Source organism: Solanum pennellii, chromosome 8 (assembly GCF_001406875.1).
Source record: "Solanum pennellii chromosome 8, SPENNV200".
In the NCBI taxonomy this organism is placed as follows: Eukaryota; Viridiplantae; Streptophyta; class Magnoliopsida; order Solanales; family Solanaceae; genus Solanum; species Solanum pennellii.
In genome coordinates, this window is record NC_028644.1 from 13,535,202 (window position 1) to 13,555,576 (window position 20,375).

Consider the following 20,375-nt stretch of genomic DNA (forward strand, 5'->3'; position numbering starts at 1 on the left):
ATGATCCTAACCTTCACTTCAAGTATGATGGCTTGTGATTGGTGATGTAGTTTAATTGAAGTATACCTTGTGATAGCCTAAATAGGTGTTGATATGATGCTGAATTGAAATTTCTTTACTATGTTATTGTTAAATAGTGATTAAGTTGAAATGATATAAGGTTGGTTACTAAGTACGTATGTACCTTATTATGATATGATGATGTTTATGTGCTAATCTTGCATATGAGGGTTGTAAAGAAAAGATGTTCTCATACAATACTTATTGAGCTAAATGACTATGATTATACAAGGGATATACCCTACGACCTAAATAAGCAATTATCATTAATAATGGAATTAAAGACATTTACAAAGGGAGTGTAGTTTAGTACCGAGTGAACTTGTAGATGAAGGGTGTCGCCTTCCCAAGGATGGAAGGGAGGGTTCACCATAGTAATCATGGGGTGGATAGCCTGATAGTCCAATAATGTCATAGAGTGATATTTCCATGACAACCTCCAAGCTGAATAAACTATGTTTCCACCATAGGAATATTGGCTAGTGGATCCTCGTAGACGCTATGTTCAAGTTTGGTATTGCTTTGGCCTACAGCCCGCCTTCCATCGGTGTATGGTTTTACGACACCGAATTCTATAGTTATCTCTTGTTGTCTATGTTTTTTAACGCATGTATTCTCGAAAGTAAAATGAAGTACTTGACTATACACTAACTTGGGTGACTTAAGAAATTTGACTTAGCTAGGTAGGGGTATGGGACTCTACCTATGCCTTGCACTAGTTTGCCTTGAGGGAATCCGTAGGAGGTTGTTATTGTCTTCATATAATGTATATGCTATGAAGATTTTGACTTTACATGCTGATGATTCTTTATGATGTTAGTTTCATTTATGAAAATGCTATTGGTGTATATTGCTAAACATGATGTTGATCACTATTGATGCTATCTTATGTTGAGTATGGAATAACTTGTGATCCTTCGTTTGGTTTACATGATTGATAAGGTTATGGGTCCTCGGTTTGTTATTTCAGTAGTAGGATAAATGGTCGGTTATGAGTAAGGTTCATGCTTATATTATCATGTTATGAACTCTTGTATATGTTAACTTAACTATTAGTTGGTTTTGTCGGTCTTGTGCTGTACATGGGTTTGACTTTTGGCTTATATGGGTTCTTAATTTTGCATAAAATATATTTACACTACAATGTCCCTTTTTTCATGATTTTTCATATGCCATACTTAGTACATTGTGTGTATTAACCCCATACTTTTATATACTCTATAAGTATTAGATTTGGAAGTAAGGTTGAAGTCAAGAAGGCAAAGCTTGGGAAATATTCTCTCAAGACAAAGTATGTCCTCATATATCTGAGGGCATAGTTCCTTTTTTCTATGTTTCTATCTTGAAGAATTATTACGTATTTTATTTAATGTAAAGGGCCGTATCCCTAAGATATTATGTTTTTTCTTTAAGTTTGACTTGTGAAGATTAGACTTCTTGATTATTTTAAAGAAAGATATTTCCTTATTTAAATGTAGTGAAATGTTTTAAACTCCGCACTAATTTTCATGTCTTATGTAATAACTTATATTTAAAAGGCTTGTATACGACCCTAAAGGGTCAAGTACGCCTTGTTACGACCCAAGGGTGCTCCCTAACTTCTAGTTGGTACTTTCGAGTCGTGACATATATACAACCCACAAGACAAACTATATCAATGTCTAGTCCAATCAACATACATATAAACTTAATTAAACACATAATGGAGAAAACTCTATAATCAGTTATATCATCAAGAAACATGGTTTGAATTCATAACATCTTAACCAAAGTAAGACGATCAGTCACACCCGCATTAAGTCTACTAGTGCAATGGCTAAATAAGACACCATAACCTTATCCAACCAAGTAAACTAAACAATAACTATAAGCAATGCCGAACTTAACATTCTATATCATTAACACATTACATCATCATACTTTAGCAATAGAGACCAACCACATGTTCATAAGTGAACCCATATCACATAGTGTCATTAACGTGTAAAAGTCATTCATACACATAACATATACATTATAGAACATAATAACAATCTCCTATGGCTATCCTCAAGGAAAATTAGTGCAAGGCATAGGTAGAGTCCCATACTCCTACCTAGGCTAAGTCAAACCTCATAAGTAACCGTAGTTAGTCTTTACTTCCTTACTTAATTTTACTTTTGGAAAACATTCCTAAACAACCATAGAACACAAGAGCTAAGTGTGGAATTCGGTGTTGTAAAAACTTACATCGATGGAAGGTGGTCTACTGGTCAAAGTAGAACCAAACATAAATGTAGCATTCTAGGTGGATCCACTAGCTAGTCTTCCTATGGAAGCAACATCCTTAAGGAACTAGGAGATATGTATGAACTCTCTACATGACATTTAGCATTGAAGCTTAATCTAATGAGAATCAATAAAGTGAGTATCCCTCATATAGGAGTTAACACCTTAAGGGTGAACTATAGGATGAATCTTCTTCTATGGAAAGTCAAAACCTCCCATTGTCAATGTCTTGAAGCCTTTATTTTACTAATCATAGCATAGTTTAGGTCATAGGTCTCTCTCTTATATAATCATCATCATCATAGCTTAATAAGAATAATCAATGCATTTAGACAATACAACTCAAAACATGAACTTTCACAAATAATAATTCAAAATCATAATATAAGGAATTTCATTCTCAACAACAAAATGAGCTTAACATATCATTTAAGAGTCAATTATGCCAAATTTCCTTTATCAACATGACATTATGATCAGCTACGAGTCGCGGGGCTAATTATGTCTTTCATTTTTGAAATTTGGGTTGATACAGTGAGCCTTCAAGACTGCACGCGCGGCGATGAAAAAGTTTCCAGGCTGCGTGTCAGCTGGGCGTCCCACTATGACTGCCAATTCTAGGCTGCCGCAAAACTATTTTTGCAGCCTGCCTACCCATATTGGTGTCCTCCTAAATAACTCTTAAGGTGGTCCATGGGGAGTCTTTATTGGATGTTTTGACTCTTTTTACTACATTTTACGTATCAAAAGTCTTTTTACTATTTTTGACATCATTTGACCCTTCCAAACCTTCACCATAGGGACGTCAACTAGTTCAATTTATCTAGTTTCCGTACATCATTGACGTTCCTTGAATATTTGTCTCTAAAACTTGTTGGATGACTTTTAGACATTAATTTATCTCTTAAAACAGTGTTACAACCTTTAAACACTCATTTGGGGATCTAGATTAGGTTTTTACTTTTAGGAGAGTGACATTATCCCCCCTCAAGAACATTTGTCCCCAAATGATACTAAACTTTTTAAAAGGGAAAGGGTAGGCTCAAAACTAGCAGCCCAACAAGCAATATACACTATAACATAACTTACAAATCTAGGTGTGTTTTAAAACTCCATTGAACACATAATCATGGCATTTAGACAATACAACTCAAAACATCAACATTCACAAATAAGAATTAAAAATCATAATATAAGGAATTTCATTCTCAACAACAACATGAGCTTAACATATTATTTAAGAGTCAATTACGCCAAAATTTCTTTCGCAACATGTCATTATGCTCCATATCATTTCATAAAGGCAATAACATACCTATTACACTAATAGTGCAAATAAAGTAAAAGAGAAATTTTAGATGAAACTCATTTAGGCACAAAACCTTTTTACATTACACACGCACAACTTTACAAAACAAGTCAAATTCAAAGAAACTCATTATTTTTCAGTATTAGTAAGAACAACTAACCTTCGTTAGGAAAGAGATCAGGATAACAGGACTCCATGTCGGCCTGATCAACCCATGTTGCTCCCTCAACTAGGTGGTTTCTCCATAACACTTTTACGGGGGCCACCTCTTTCTTCCTCAACATCTTCACTTGACGATGAAGGATTTAAACTAGAACGTCCTCCTAATAGAGGTGGCCCCCGCAGATATTTCACTAGGAAGTTTCAAATCATATTCAACCTTGCAAACCCCTTTGAAAAAGATCATAGAGACCCATATAACGAGGACTAAACTTCCCTTTCTTACCAAATATAACCAGCGCAATCATACGCAAAATTTTCAACTACACTTTATCACCTTATTAAAATTCTAAATCCCTTATCATATGATTAGTATAAGACTTTACCTGACTATAGGTTGTTTGGAACCGGTTCATTGTGATATGAACTTTCTCCAAAGTCTTATAAATTAAATCGGGACCAATAATTGAAGACTCGGCAACCTTAAACCATCCAACAGGATATCTTTACCTCCTACCATACAATGCTTTGAAAGCAGACATACATATGGATGAATGAAAACTATTATTATATGAGAACTCCACCAACGAAAAATTCTCATCCCAATTTCTCTGAAAGTGAATGTTACACGGTCTAAGCATATCTTAAAGAGTTTGAATTGTACGCTCCGTTTGACAATCCCATTGAGGATGAAAAGTGTTTCTTAACTTTGCTTGAGTACCCAAACCTCTTTTTAATAACCTCCAAACCTAGATGTAAATTGAGCACATCTATCCGATGTGATGGAAAAATGAACACCAAGAAGACTCACTATCTTGTCAATATAGATCCTTGCATAATCTTCCGCAGAATAAGAAGACTTAACGGGAATTAAGTGAGTGAATTTGGTCAATCTATCAACTACCACCCATAAAGAGCCATATTGTTTTTGAGTTCTAGGCAACCGAACTACAAAATCCATGTTAACATCTTTCCACTTCCATGTAATAATTTTTATTTCTTGTAGTAAACCATTCGGCTTTTGGTGTTCGGCCTTCACTTGTTGGGAATTGGTACACTTTACAACAAACTCCGCAATATCCATTTTTAAGACATCTTAACAAAACACTTTCCTAAGGTCATGGTACATCTTAGTAGAACCCGGATGAATAGAGTAACGGGCTCTATAATATTATTCAAGGATCCAATCTCCTTCGGATCCCAAGAACACCATCACCCCTTGGGAAAATGACTCATTCGTATTTCTAAGAACTAATTCTTTTAAGTCCATCAATATTGGATCAAGGTGTTTCTTAGACTTTACCTTAACCACCAAAGACGATGTCATGACCCGAGAGCACAACCTAGAAGATAGTGTCAATTTGAGAGTGCAATCGGAATACTCGACCTCTTGGAGGTCTTGTACAAGCCCTTTCGTACTATTCATTGCATAAAATATATATGAAAAGTTGTGCGGAATTAATACTTTTCACATGAAATAGTAATACTTCATAACATCTCTTTCATAAAAAAACATAATGAAAGGCTAAGTCTCAAAGTCATCATCTTCTATATACGAATATATTGGGACACGTCCAATACATCATCATATATAAAATACCTAAGTTTATAACAATACTTTTAATAAGGAAATCCAAAAATCACGATGATCTCGAATCTAGCGAGGACATACATATTCTTTATTTGGGTGTACAATAATTCAACCTTCCACTTAAAGACTCCTCTCAAAATCAACCTACACCTTTAGAGATAGACAAAATATATGGAATTAGTACAAGACTTTTACAAAGTATGATGTAATGCATAATATCATGATAAACGAACCTTTGTATGAAACATGCACTTTTTGAGAAAACCTTTTAAGACAAGTATAATAGTCACATAAAATCAACATATATGCACATAAGTCACATTCTACAATATAGCATCAACATCATTTAAACCTATATAAATACATACACCTCTCACTAAAGGTTATCCTAAGATATACTTAATAAAGATAAGATGAGACCGCCCATACACCCTCTTCAAGCCTAACTAAAAATTTCTTAAGACTACCTAAGATTAGATTATTCCCTTTTCCTTTCATATACTTTCCACCTAAGATTATTCCAAGATTAATCTAAGTACGACATGAAGAGACCCCTCATAGACCCTCTTCAACGTTACCTAAGCAACCATCAAATTTACACTTGATTGAGAATATTCTCGTCAACCTACATCACATGTAGTCATAATCATTCATTAAGTCAATTAGAAGACATTTCATTCATTAAGTACTTCATATAATGGCCTTGCGAAGACTTAGGGAACCTACACTCTAGCACCATCAAAGCCTACTCATGAGATGTGTAGATAGCGTCCCATTCCACTACCTAAACACTTTAGAACTTATCAACTACTAGAATGTATCCCACATATTAGAATATGCAATAACCAACCTAGACAATAGTAGCTAGGCATAGAATCTGTAGTCTAACCTACTCTGATGGAGGGTGTTCTACTTGCCAAGGGTAAAACTAGGACACATCCCACGTAGGCACATGATTAAGGAATATCAAGGTGTTTTTTGCACTGTAATCTAATTTTCTAGTAGAGATACATTGTACTTTAGTGTCCTTCTTAAGTAGCTACAAACCATAATATATTCACTCGATGCACATATCATAAAAAGGTACCATCTCTTAGTCATTACCTAATCATAATGCACATATCAAAGATTGGTCCACTAGGGCTTCCACTCAATGGTCTGTAAGGATAGCTCATTTTTAACCTTCTTTCTATTTAAAAGGTTCCACATAATAGAAAGGCTTAGAAGGGCAACATCTTAAATCTACCGATCCTAGACTTTCATTCAACATTCATCCATACATATAAAAGACAAACGTGTTTAAGCCAACTAGTTCAAGATGTTCATATTCATAATGTACATGTATCAAGTGAGGTACACAAGTATACCAAGACAAGACACACACATCTTAACATATAGTATATCATTCTATAAGCACACATACATAGCAAACATGATCCATAGGTCACCCTATTCGCTACTATAATGTCATCAGTAGAAGTATCATATGCTTCGCATAGTCAAGTACGAAGAATCATGCATCAGCTCTATGCCTACACTACAAGGACATAGTCATAGTCTAACATGATCACTTAACAACTTAAATAGAAGAACCACATAATTTCACGTTATTAACATGTAGGTAGATGTGATCAGACTTTGCACAATCAACTTGACAAATCATTATAGTACTTCAAGAAGAGACGACAAGGCCATGATAATCATAATATATAAGATAACGGCGACGAGGCCATATAATTCACAAGTAATGCACATCGCACCACCATCATAAGAGGACCATATTAATCACAACATAATTGAAGAACTACATTGCATAAAATTAAGATAATTAGAGCAGCGTATCCATTGTCACGACTTCATTCCATAGCTATACAATCCAATATAATACCAATAGGCCCTTACCCATGGACATGATCATCAATTCAATAAATACATTACAATAATTAATTAACTTAAGTTAATTAAATATTGATTTATCAATCTAAGACAACGTATGCATTAATTGAATACAAATCTTACATCATTCAACAGTCCATAGAAAACTATACAAAAAATTCATAAAAGTTAGTACAAGATCATGACATCCAAAATATAGCCAATTTGAAGAGGTTATGTTTTGCATGGGTAAATGAAGAATTTTAGTTTAAATAATATAATTAACATAAATTCAATCAGAAGTCAATGATCTAAAACATTATATGCAACGACCCATGGCTATAATTCAATTTAGAGATTTTTATTTTTTGGATAATGTTTGAAAATCATTTGAATTGACTCGTTGAACAAACATATTTCAAGGATGAAGAACCATACCGTAGTTTTGATGAAAAGCCCACAAGATTGATGGAGAAAAACTTTGAAAATCTATCTTCTTCCTTGGAGCTTTAAAAGTTCATCAATGGAGGTTTTTCGAGAGAAAATATAGATACATTTTGTTTTTGAGATGAGGGTTATGATTTTAAGGGTAAATGAGGGTTTAAATATGTCTAATAACATCAAATATTTACCCCCTAAAATAACCAAAAGAACCCTAAAATTACCAGACCTTTTAACCAATTCAAACTCAACTTAAATTTTCACAATCATTGTCGGGAAACAAGTCCTCGACGCGGAGCTGTTCCAGCATTATTTTTGGAATTCATTCTTAACCTAGTCGAGTCCGGCATGTGTCCGCGAAGCGGAGAACCATTTTGTGTCTTGATGGATAAATGGAGCAACGTGGATTTGTTCCCCCAATGTTCAAATGCTGCTTCCTTGGGCAGCTTAATAGCCGAAGGCTTTGGTCTTCCTCTAGGACCATTTCGTCGGCCCTGGGGGAGTTTTGCTCGGTTATTTCAACCTAAATTACTCTTATATATATTTTAGGAACCTCTCACATTAATTTCGCCACAAAACAGCACATAAAACTTAACAAAATAGACAAAGCTACATAAGAACGTTTTCAAGGCAAAACTTTCGAACGTCTTGGACGTTTCCAAGCTTCACAAAACATTATAATCTACATATAAACAATATTATTAAAAATTTTATGAATTAATAAAATCATGACACAAGTGTTAGGCTTTAGTTCAACCTAGCTCATTTTAGAAGGTGTAATAGACAACTCGGAGTTATGTTGTACCACTATACCACCATTTGGAGAACATTCAATTTGAACCCCCAAATGTTTTAACCTATGAAAATCATTCAATAGGTTCTTCTGGATTCTTCAATATGGGACACACTTAACATGGACGAACGACATAGAGAATCCACTACCACATTAGCCTTGTTGGGGTAATAGAGAAAACTCATGTCATAGTCTTTGAACAACTCTAACCATCTCCTTTTCCAGAGATTCAACTCATTTAGAATGAATGAATTTTAAAGACTTCTATGGACCTTATACACATCAACATGAACCCCAAAGATATAATGCCTACACATTTTCACGTTAAATACCACGGTCGCTAACTCAAGGTCATATGTCGAATAATTCTTCTCATTAACTTTGAGTTTTCCAGAAGCATAGGCTATAACATTTCCATGTTACATAAGAACACACTCCAACACAACTAGGGATGCATCAAAATATACCACAAAAACCTTAGCACCCTCCTATAGATTTAATACCGGTGCAGAGGCAAGCATATCGTTCAAAATTTGGAAGATGTTATCACATGCGTCTGACCACTCAAATTTCAAATCTTTTTGACTCAAGGTTAAGAAAAGGGATGCAATGGATGCGAAACCGTCAACAAATATTCTATAATAAACCGCTAGGCATAACAAACTCCTAATATGCGTTGTAGCTAATGGTCTAGGTCAATTTTTCACTAGTTTGCTCTTCCATGGATCAACATCTACACCTTCACTAGAGATGATATGACCATGAAACCCTACTGACCTCAACCAAAACTCACATTTTCTATACTTGGAAAGCCACAGTCAAATGGTCCATGTGTTAACCCTCATTTTTCGAATGTACCAAGATGTCATCAATGAAGACAATGACAAATGAATTTAGTTAACTTTGAAACACCCTATTCATTAGGTTCATAAAGGTTTTCAGAGCATTAGTGAGACTAGAGGACATTACAAGGAACTCATAGTGACCATATTTAGTCCGAAAAACCATCTTGGGAATATCATTACCTCTCACCCTATGTTGGTGATATCCCTTTCTCAAGTAAATATTTGAAATGTAACTCGCACAATGGAGTTTAGAAAATAAATCTTCAATCTGAGGGAGATCATACTTGTTGTTGATTTTGACATTGTTGAGTTGACAGTAATATATACACATTCTAAGGGACCCTCTCTTCTTTTTTACAAAAAATATAGGAGCACCGCATGGGAAAATACTAAGACAATTAAAACCATTGTCTAATAAAGCCTTGAGATGAGCGTTCAATTCTTTTAGTTCTGCCGGCGCCATCCGATAAGGAAGAATTGAAATGAGATAAGTGGTAGTTGGCAAGTCAATACCAAAATCAATTTCCGCTTGAGAGGAATATCAGGAAGATTATTAGGAAAGACATCCAAAAATTCCCTCAGTATGGGCATTGACTCAATAGGAGGAATCTCGGAGTCTAAATATTTGACTCCCACAATATGGTGTAAACACCCTTTAGAGATCATCTTATAAGTTTTAAAACAATAAATGATACGACCACTTGGAATAGAATTTCCCCCTTTACTTTTTGAAACGGGTTCGCTTGAGAAGTTAAATACTAGAATGTATCCCACATGATAGGCAATAACCGACATAGACCATACTAGCTATGCATGGATTCTTGAGTCTACCATACTCTGGTAAAGGGTGTTCTACTTGCCAAGGGTAGCACTAGGAAACATCCCATGTGTCACATCCGAGTTTACCCCCAGACGTAACCGGCGACGTCGTCCTCTTTAAGGACTAAGACTAGCACATTAGACTCATGTCATTACATTCATAGGCTTAAAAATGCGGAAAAATTTAAAACATTTATTTTCACTTCTTGGAGGTTTACATAGAACTATACATACACATAATATATATTCATATCGAGTATACATAGACCCTTTGTATAGGAAGGTTACATAGCCTTCTACTTTTATTGTACATACATATATGATAAATATAGAACTAGTCTCAACGATTGTCTCATCTCATACCATCTAACCGATTAATACAATATGGGCATAGCCCTTACATCAATTCAACGACACCATGTATAAGTCATACAAAAGTACAATACTCTATAAAAAAAGAAAGGAATTATAGATTCAATAAGCTCAGAACAAAATCCATAAGCTAGAGAAAGCATTGCCTTAGAAAGTTGAGGACCTACCCCACTTGGATGAAAGGAAGAATCCAAGCCTTCAACAATGTCGCCTTGAAAACTCTTCAACGATCGGGACCTAAAATGTTTGGGGAAAAAGGGGAAAAAACGGGGTTAGTACTCACATGTACTAAGTATGAGAACTTATGCACATGCACAAGAAAAACATTCTAAAAAGGACTTCATATCAAAACACGTCATTTTACCCCTTTAGAGACTTAATGCAAAGTTAAGGCATATCAATCAACAAAACCTGCTTACTATCTCAGCAAGTAATACTTATCCCAACATACATGAAACCATGTTTTACTACAACCCTAACATCAAGGAATAATATCATAAGAATGAATAAGAGTTAAAAATATCATAATAAGGAACAAAACTACTCACAAGTCCTTATTGAGTCAACAAGTGCAATAACCAAACAAAGCGCCATAACCGTACTCAATCAAGAATCCTCAAAAAGAAAACATGACCAATGTTTACCTTTACATATCATGGTATTAGGAATACATTTCATCATATATTAACATTATAACCCAAGGCATATTCGTAATTGAACTAATCAATATATAATATCATTAATGTGTCGTGGTCATCATAAATACATCATATTTTATGATAGCATAAGCATATAAAAGAACCTCCTCCTAAGACTCCCCTCAAGGATAACTAGTGCAATGTTTAGGTAGAGTCCCATACCCATACCTAGATTAACCTAGACCCCTTAGGTTATCCATGTTCAAGTTCAAGTCCGATAATTCGTTTTACCTTTTAAGAACATCTTTCCTTAACTAACATAGACCACATGAGCTAGTGCAGAATCCGGTGTCATAAAACCCTAGACCAAAAGAGGGTGGACTACTTTCCAAGGTAGTACCAAAACATGAAACATAGAAACTACGTAGATCCACTAGGTAGTATTCCTATGGGAGCATCATAGAATAATAACTAGGAGATTTAGTTTTGATCCTCTTTATGCGCCATTCATTATATTCTCTAATCCCAAGAGTAATGTACTGTTCCTACCCTCCCTATTTGGGAAGGGACACTCCTCTATCTAGTTCTCTCGGTGCTACGCTAGAGTCCTTTTTAAAAATGTCTTTAAGCCTTTAATAATCAATCATAGCTTAATTTAGGTCATAGGGTCTCCCCCTTGTATAATCATCATCATCTATAGCTCAATAAGAATTGTGTGAGTAAAAGTCCTTTCATTACAATTCATATAATTGAGGTTAACACATTAGCATTTCATAGCAAATTAAGTCACATTGGTAGTTTTCACCATCCTTATATCTCATACACCTTAATAGACCTGAATACATAGTAAAAAAAAATTTTATTCAACATAATACAACCCTATAATCCTAGTATAAGGCATACTCTAAAGTAATATCATGACTTAACAACAATTAATCACAATTTGAAGTAAGGATAGAGCTTCTAAGACTTACCAAGTCTTCCTCATAGTCTATAATCAAGGTCTTACCATCAACCCATAACTCAACCCAACTTGGGGAGGAACATCGTCACACAATGATAACCAATATAATAATAAGGCCAATTTCATAATTATAAAACAATTCATCTTTAGATCACAACTTGAGACAAGTTACATAGGTTAATTTAACATTATAATTCACAACCTAAATCACATCTCAAGAAATAGCTTGATAGGCCTATAATTCATCTTAATTTAATCATAATAACACCATAGGATAGTAATGTTATCAACAACCCACTTAATTGAATGATAACAATACAATATAGGTCAAGATCACTACCTAGAGTTAGGGATTGAGGATCATATTCTTTAATTTAGACCAAACCATCAACAATTACCATAAACAAGTAGAATTACATGTTAATATACACAATATAACCCTTGGAAATCATCAACAACTCAATCTATAACTTAAATTTAGAAATGGAATGAAGCCCATAAGAAAACTCAACTTTTTGAAATATATTTTGAAGGAATACATTGAGGAAATATTCTCAAAGGTAAATAGAACCCATACCTTAAAGTTTGCCAACAACTTGATGGTCAATTCGTTACTTTCCATCCCCAAAACCTATATCTTTGTAGTCTTCAATGGTGATTTCATGTAGAGAGAGAAATAAGAGAGAAGGAAGAGAGTTTATTTGGGAGTTGTCTTTAGCTTAATAAGGCTTCAGGGTATTTATAGTGGGATTTAATCAACATAATTAGTCTCCCTTTAATTCCCAACTTACCTCTAAACAACTTAATTAATTAAATAAGTCCAAGTTAAATCATGCAGAAAACTCGACCATCAAAGACAAAACCCCGATCGACGGGCCGTCTGTGATTCGAAGGACAACCCCCTCTCTGTCCTGCATTCCGTCTTCTTGGTCATAGATTGTGCAGGAGAGAGCTTCCTTCAATTTTCTAAGTGTGGTAGGACAGTGGCATCGACGCCCCGTCGATCCACACACGGATCGTAGCCTGCACCTTTGCACATCGACAATGAGTTCAGAGGTTGTATGGGTGAAGGGGCCTTCTTCACTAGACTAAGTGTGGGACGATGATGACATTGTTTCCGAGTTTATCCACACACAGGCCGTCTTTTATCCCGTCGATGCACACTGCCAGGCAGTGTTGCATAAAACTACAGGGATCCTCCTCAAGGGCCCTTTGGTTGTCCTTGGGGAGTCGTACCAAGACGTTTCAACCTTGAAACAACTGAAACACCTATTAGCTACCATTCAACCAATTATTGTACATTTCCCACTCCTAAAAGTTACTCAAATAGGCTAAGGCACACTAACATCTCATTGAACCAACTTCGCGAACGTCATGAACGTTCTTGGACGTTTTGCTTCTTAAACCTCGTAAATGTCCTATATTCATTTAAAATAGACTTACAAACAGTACTTAGACCTCCTGACACATGTATTAGTTTTTATAGTGTGTCTTGGATTTTCAAGGTTTTACATTATCCCCTACATAGGAATATTTTTCCGCGTATGACACCAAAATTCTTTAGAAGGAAGAAATAGCCTCAATACTAGAAACCCAGCCAATCAACAATATCAAATCAACATATATCATGTCATTTCAAAAAGGCAAATATAAAAACTCATATTACCACACATAAAGCTCAAAACAATTCATCATGAGGCATTTCTTTCTCACAACACTTATGAGCTCAACATACATTACATGAGTCAATTTGGACAAAGTTCAAGTTAACAACATGCTACTTATCATTTCTTAAAGACCCACAATATAATAATGCACAACCTAACTAAAAACAAGCAAAAAGAAAACTTTCATGTTTTAAGAGAAATACTACAGTAACTTCTATGTAAGATTCTGAAGAATGCATAGAGTGCAAAACTTCACCAAAAGATAAAGAATGACTAACCTTAATTCTAAAAAAGATGAGGGTAACGGGACTTCATGTCGGCTTTGGCCACCCATGTTACACCCTTTATAGAAACCACCCCTTTATTCCTCAACTTCTTGACTTTCCTATAATAAATTTGAACTGGAACTTCCTCATGATAGAGGTTATCCGTGACACCAAGTTGCTCAATAAGAAGGATAGACGCGGGATCACCGATGAACTTTTTCAACATAGAAATATGGAAAACAAGATGAACCGAAGCCAATTCACTAGGAAGTTTCAAATAAACTTATCACCTTCTTCAAACTACAAATTTGTTCTCCTATGATCGGCATAAGACTTTTGCTGACTATAGGCTGTTTGCAACCGGTTCCTTATGATATGAGCCGTTTTCAGAGTTCTATAAATCAACTCGGGACAAATAAGCGATGGCTCACACACTTCAAACCAACCCGTAGGAGACCTACACCTCCTACCATACAACGATTCATAGGAAGCCATGGAAATGGATGAGTGGAAACTAATGTCGTAGGAAAACTCCACCAAAGGCAAATGCCTATCCCAACACCCTTTACAATCAATGATGCACTCCCTAAGCATATCTTCAAGTGTTTTTATCGTACAATCCGCTTGACCATCTGTTTGGGGATGAAAAACGGTGCTCAACTTCACCGTAGTACCTAACAATTTTTCAAACGACCTCCAAAATCTAGATGTAAATTGTGCGCCCCGATCCGATATGATGGATAACGGAATGCCACGGCGGCACAAAATCTCATATAGGATGATTCTATCATAATCCTCCATATGAAGACATGACAGGAATAAAGCGAGAAGACTTAGTCCACCGATCCACATCCTCCCATATGTAATCATTGAAGTTTTGGGTCCGAGGTAAACCTACTACAAATTCCATAATGATGTCTTCCCACTTCAAAGTAAGAATTTCGATCTAGTATAGTAAGCTACCCAGCTTTAGGAGTTCAGCCTTTATTTGTTGGAAATTCGAACACTTAGCGACAAACAATGCTATGTCCTTTTTTAGACCTTCCCACCAATATATCTCCCTTAGGTCATGGCACATTTTTGTCGACCCCGGTTGAATTGAGTAGCGGGACACATATGCTTCTTCTAGGATCCAATCGCTCTATCCATATACATCGGGAACACATAATCTCCCTTGGTACCTTAACACACAATCCAACCCTCAGGAGAATGATTCATTCAACTTGCTTAGAACCGATTCTTTCAATTCCAATAAGGCTAAACCTAGGTGTTGTTTTGACTTCACCTCAACCACTAATCATGACTCGGAGTTATGATGAACTATAGCTCCTCCATCAGGATAACTCTCCAACCTCACCACAACCTAGCCAAACTATGTAATTCCTTTGCTAGGTCCTTTTTTTCTTTGTCAAGATGTGATATACTACCCATAGTCATACGACCTAGGGCATCCGAAAACTACATTAGCCTTGTCGGGGTAATAAAGGATACACATAACATAATCTTTCAACAACTATACACACCTTCTTTGTCGGAGATTCAACTCCTTTTGGGTAAACACATATTAGAAACTCTTATTATCGGTAAAAACATCAACATGAACCCCATAAAAGTAATGCCTTCATATTTTTAAAGCAAACACCACAACCGCTAATTCAAGGTCATTAGGAGGATAGTTTCTCTCATGTACCTTTATTTTCCTATAGGCATAAGCAATCACCTTCCCGTGTTGCATAAGAAAACATCCAAAACCCACTCGAGATGCATCACATTACACCACAAAACCCTTCATACCCTCCGACAAGGTCAACACCAGAGAAGAAGTAAGCCTATGGTTAAACAATTGGAAGCTCTTCTTACATCCAACCTCTCAAAATTTTCACTCTTTTGGGTCAAAGTAGTCAAAGAAGAAAAAATGGACCCGAAACCATACACGAACCTCAGGTAGTAACCAACTAAACCGAAGAAACTCTTAATATCAGTCGTAGTCAATGGTCTTGGCCAGTTTTTTACCGCTTCCGTTTTCCTTATGTCTAACTCAACTCCCTTACTAGAGATGATGTGCCCAAGAAAAGTCACCAACCTCAACATAAACTCACACTTACTATATATGACATACAATTGATGTTCTTTTAGGTTTTGATAATTCTAATTCTTTGAATATAGAGAGATATCGTCAATGAAGACAATGAAATATGGATGTTGGTAATATCCAAATACTCTATTCATTAGTCCCATAAATGCCGCTGGAGGATTAATTAGACCAAAAGATATGACCAAGAATAGATAATGCCCATACCTAGTCCGAAAGTCCATCTTTGGTATATCCACCCCTATCACTTTTAGTTAATGATACCCAGACCTCAAGTCTATCTTTGAAAAGTAACACTCCCCTTGAAGTCGGTCAAATCATTCATCAATCGGAGGAAGAGGGTACTTATTCTTAATGGTGACCTTGTTGAGTGGCAGTAATCATTACACATTCTCAAGGACCCATCTTTTTTCTTCACAAACAAAAGCAGAGCACCCCACGTAGAATACTAGGCCTTATAAAACCCTTATTTAGTAAATCCTTGAGTTAAGCCTTCAACTCTTTCAACTCGACCGGATCCATCCGATAAGAAGGAATTGAAATGGGATTTTTAGCTTGTAGCAAATCAATGCCAATATGAACTTCTCGTTTAGGAGGAAAACCGGGATGGTCATTAGGGAAGACCTCATGAAATTTACTCACTAAGGGTACCGACTCGATGGGAGGAACTTCGGAGTCTAGATCTTGGACTCTTACTATATGATATAGACAACCTTTTGAGATCATTTTGCATGCTTTTTGACAAGAAATAATACGACCTGTACGAATAGAATTTCCACACTTCCACTCACCAACGGGTTCATTTGGGAAGTTAAACCTCACCACTCTTATCCTACAATCAATGGATGCAAAACATGCATGAAACCAATCCATACCCAATATCATATTGAAATCAAGCATATCGAGTTATACTATATCAACACAAGAAACTCTATTTGGCAACGTTATAGGACAATTTCTATACACCATTTTTGCAACAACCAACTCATGCACCAGAGTAGACGCTATATCAGGTAAAATTTCAAGCTATTTAGCTACAAGAGGTGTAACAAATGATAAAGTAGCGCCGGGATCAAGTAAAGCATATACATCAAGAGAGAAAACTTTCAACATACCAATCACAACATAGGTCGAGGTATTTTGCTCACCCCTACAACGGAGAGCGTAGAAGCGGTTCTTCATTGAAGAAAAACTAGAACCACTTGCTTGAGCTTGAACACTACCCTTGTCTTTACTCTTCAAGTTTGGACAATCTCTCATCTTGTGACCACTCTATCCACAACGAAAGCAATTATCCATCCCCTTAAGTCAATAACCATAGTGATTTTTTACACACTTTCCACAAGTTGGCTTCTCATTTGGTGAGTTACGACCTTTTACCTTCTTGAATTTAGGGTTCAACACCCTATAACCACTAGCTCTTGGGAATTTTTAAGGGACTTGATTAGAAACCCGCTTCTTAAATATAATATTGTCATATATCTCCCGCCTATTCTTTTGAAAACCTCTATTAAATGACCTTGCTCGTTTAGCGTCTCAACTTTTTTGCTTAGCCCTTGCCTCCTAAACCTTTCTTGCATTAACAATAAGACGAGAAATGTTCAAGTTGTCATATAAAAATGGTCGATTGACACTCCTCTTGTTAGTCCTCCGACAACCAGTCACAAAACGGCTCATTTGGTCTCTGGGATCAAAGACCAAAGAAGGAGCATGCTTGGACAACTTAATGAATTCAAAAGAGTAATCATGGACACTCTTTCCTCCTTGGGAAAGATTGATGAACTCCGTCACTTTCTCCTCCCTCGTCTCTATAGGGTAGAACCGATCAAAAAACGCCGCCTTAATGATCTCCCAAGTCACCGGTCAACCCTCAACGACCTATTATCCCTCAACTGCACATACCAAGTTTTAGCCACATCCTTGAGTTTGTATGTTGCCAGCTCGGCCTTCTCACTTGAAGAAACCCCCATAGTATATAGTATCTTATTGACCTTATCAATGAATTCTTGGGGTTCTTCATAAATCATAGACCTATAACAAGTAGGAGGATGCGTTGAAGTAAAGTCCCTTAGACGGGAAGCCATAGTAGTGACTTGTTAATAAGGCCGGGGAGCAATATCCCGATTGGCTTGGGCCGTCGTTGAATTGGCTTAAACCATCGCGGCTTATGCTTGAGTAGTCAGGGCTTGGGTCATTTTAGCAAGAATAGATCTCATCTCAGCCTCCGTCATAGGTGGAGGATTAGTCGTGGGTTGCTCCACATTAGTCATGTCTTCAAGCCGCATTCATTCGCGTGTTCATGCTTCCTATAAGCACAACAATATGATTAGATGCAAAAACTCAACATGAGTATACTCTATTGGCACGATTAAGATTTCTAAGAAAAGGAGTTATTCCTAAGCATCATATAGGTTCTTACTCATAAGTGTGGCGCGCTTCATAATTATGAATACAAACCTATATAGACGTGATAGAGACAAAGACATCACTCAACAATATTAAAACCTTATGCTCTAATACAAAGTTTGTCTCATCCAGATTTACCCCAGACGTAACCGGAGTCATCGTCCTTTTAAAGGTCTAAGGATAGCCTCTAAGTCCCATGTCATTACATTCATAGGGTTAAATTGCGGAAAAAAAATTTTAAGTTTCAACTATCTATACTTGGAGGATTACATAGACCTCTACATACACATAACATATATTCATATGGAGTATGCATAAACCCTTCGAATAGGAAGGTTACATAGCCTTCTACTTTTATTGCACATACATATATGTAATATATATATATAGTCTCAATGATTGTCTCATCTCATACCATCTAAATGATTATCACAATATGGGCATAGCCCTTACATCAATTCAACGAGACCATATATAGGTCATACGAAAGTACAATGCTCCATTAAAAAAGAAAAGAATGATAGAGGCAATAAGCTCATAACAAAATCAGTAAGCTTGATGATGGCAGTGGAGGACCTACCCCACATTGATGAAAGGAAAAATCCAAGCCTTCAACAATGTCGCCTTCCAACTTCTTAAATGACCGGAATCTAAACTTTTTGGGGAAAACTAAGTATGGGATCTTATGCACATACACAAGCAAAACATGCTAAAAGGAATTTCTATAAAAACATCTCATTTTACCCCTTTAGGGATTTAATGCAAAGTTTAGTAAGTTATATCAAACAACCAAACATGCTTACTATCTCAACAAGTAATACTTATCGCAACATACTTTAAACCATGATTTACTACAACCCTAATATCAAGGAATATTGTAGAGAGAAGAGAGTAATGGAAGACTGATATTTTATTTATGAAGGCAAATGCTCCTTATATACACATACATAATGACCTTTCATCTTTGCTAAAGGACGATTGGCCTTTACTATTTACACAGTTACTTGACCTTTACTATTTACACAGTAACTTGACTCTTACTATTTATGATCACTATTTACTTTACGACTTTTTTACAAGAAAACAAAATAAACTTTGGCCAAATGGCCGACATACTATTTTCTATTTTATTTAATGGCCTTTACATTTATATATGGCCGACAATGATTATGACTAATTTGTACATATATCTTTATGTCTTATCTTCTTCTCCTTAGTTTATTCCAGTTGTACTCCCGGGACATAGTTATCTTCGCCATTGCATTTTGAACATAGGTGGTCTGGATACTTTTGTCCAATCAGTTTGCAGTATCTGGTCATCAAGTCTTGAGAAATGAAATTTTTCCTGATAGCTCTTGTTGTAGGTGTTTGTTCTGGCTTTAGTAGACTTAATATCCATTGTCGTACTTCTTCCATATCTGCTGCTCTTATATCTTTACAATTGGAGTATATCATTGTTTGATCTCTGTTGTAATAACTCCAAATTGCATTTTCATTTAGGTAGTTGTTTGATAACTCATTTAATATAGTAGCTATCCCAATAGTCCTTTTGTTTGCATAAAAATCTGGGATATCCACCTTCTGTATTTCTTCTTGTATATCTATTTTTTCTGGTATTATCATATCTCTAGTTAAACCTATCTTAATAACTTGTATTGTAGGTTTAATTTCTTCATATAGTATCTCTGCTGTTGCTGAGTAGAACTTTATATAAAATAAAGTTCCTTTAGTTATTCTTTTATATTGCAGAAATGCCTTATGTAGCTCAGGTATTTTAGCTACTTCGTCTCCAGTAATAGTATATACTGTG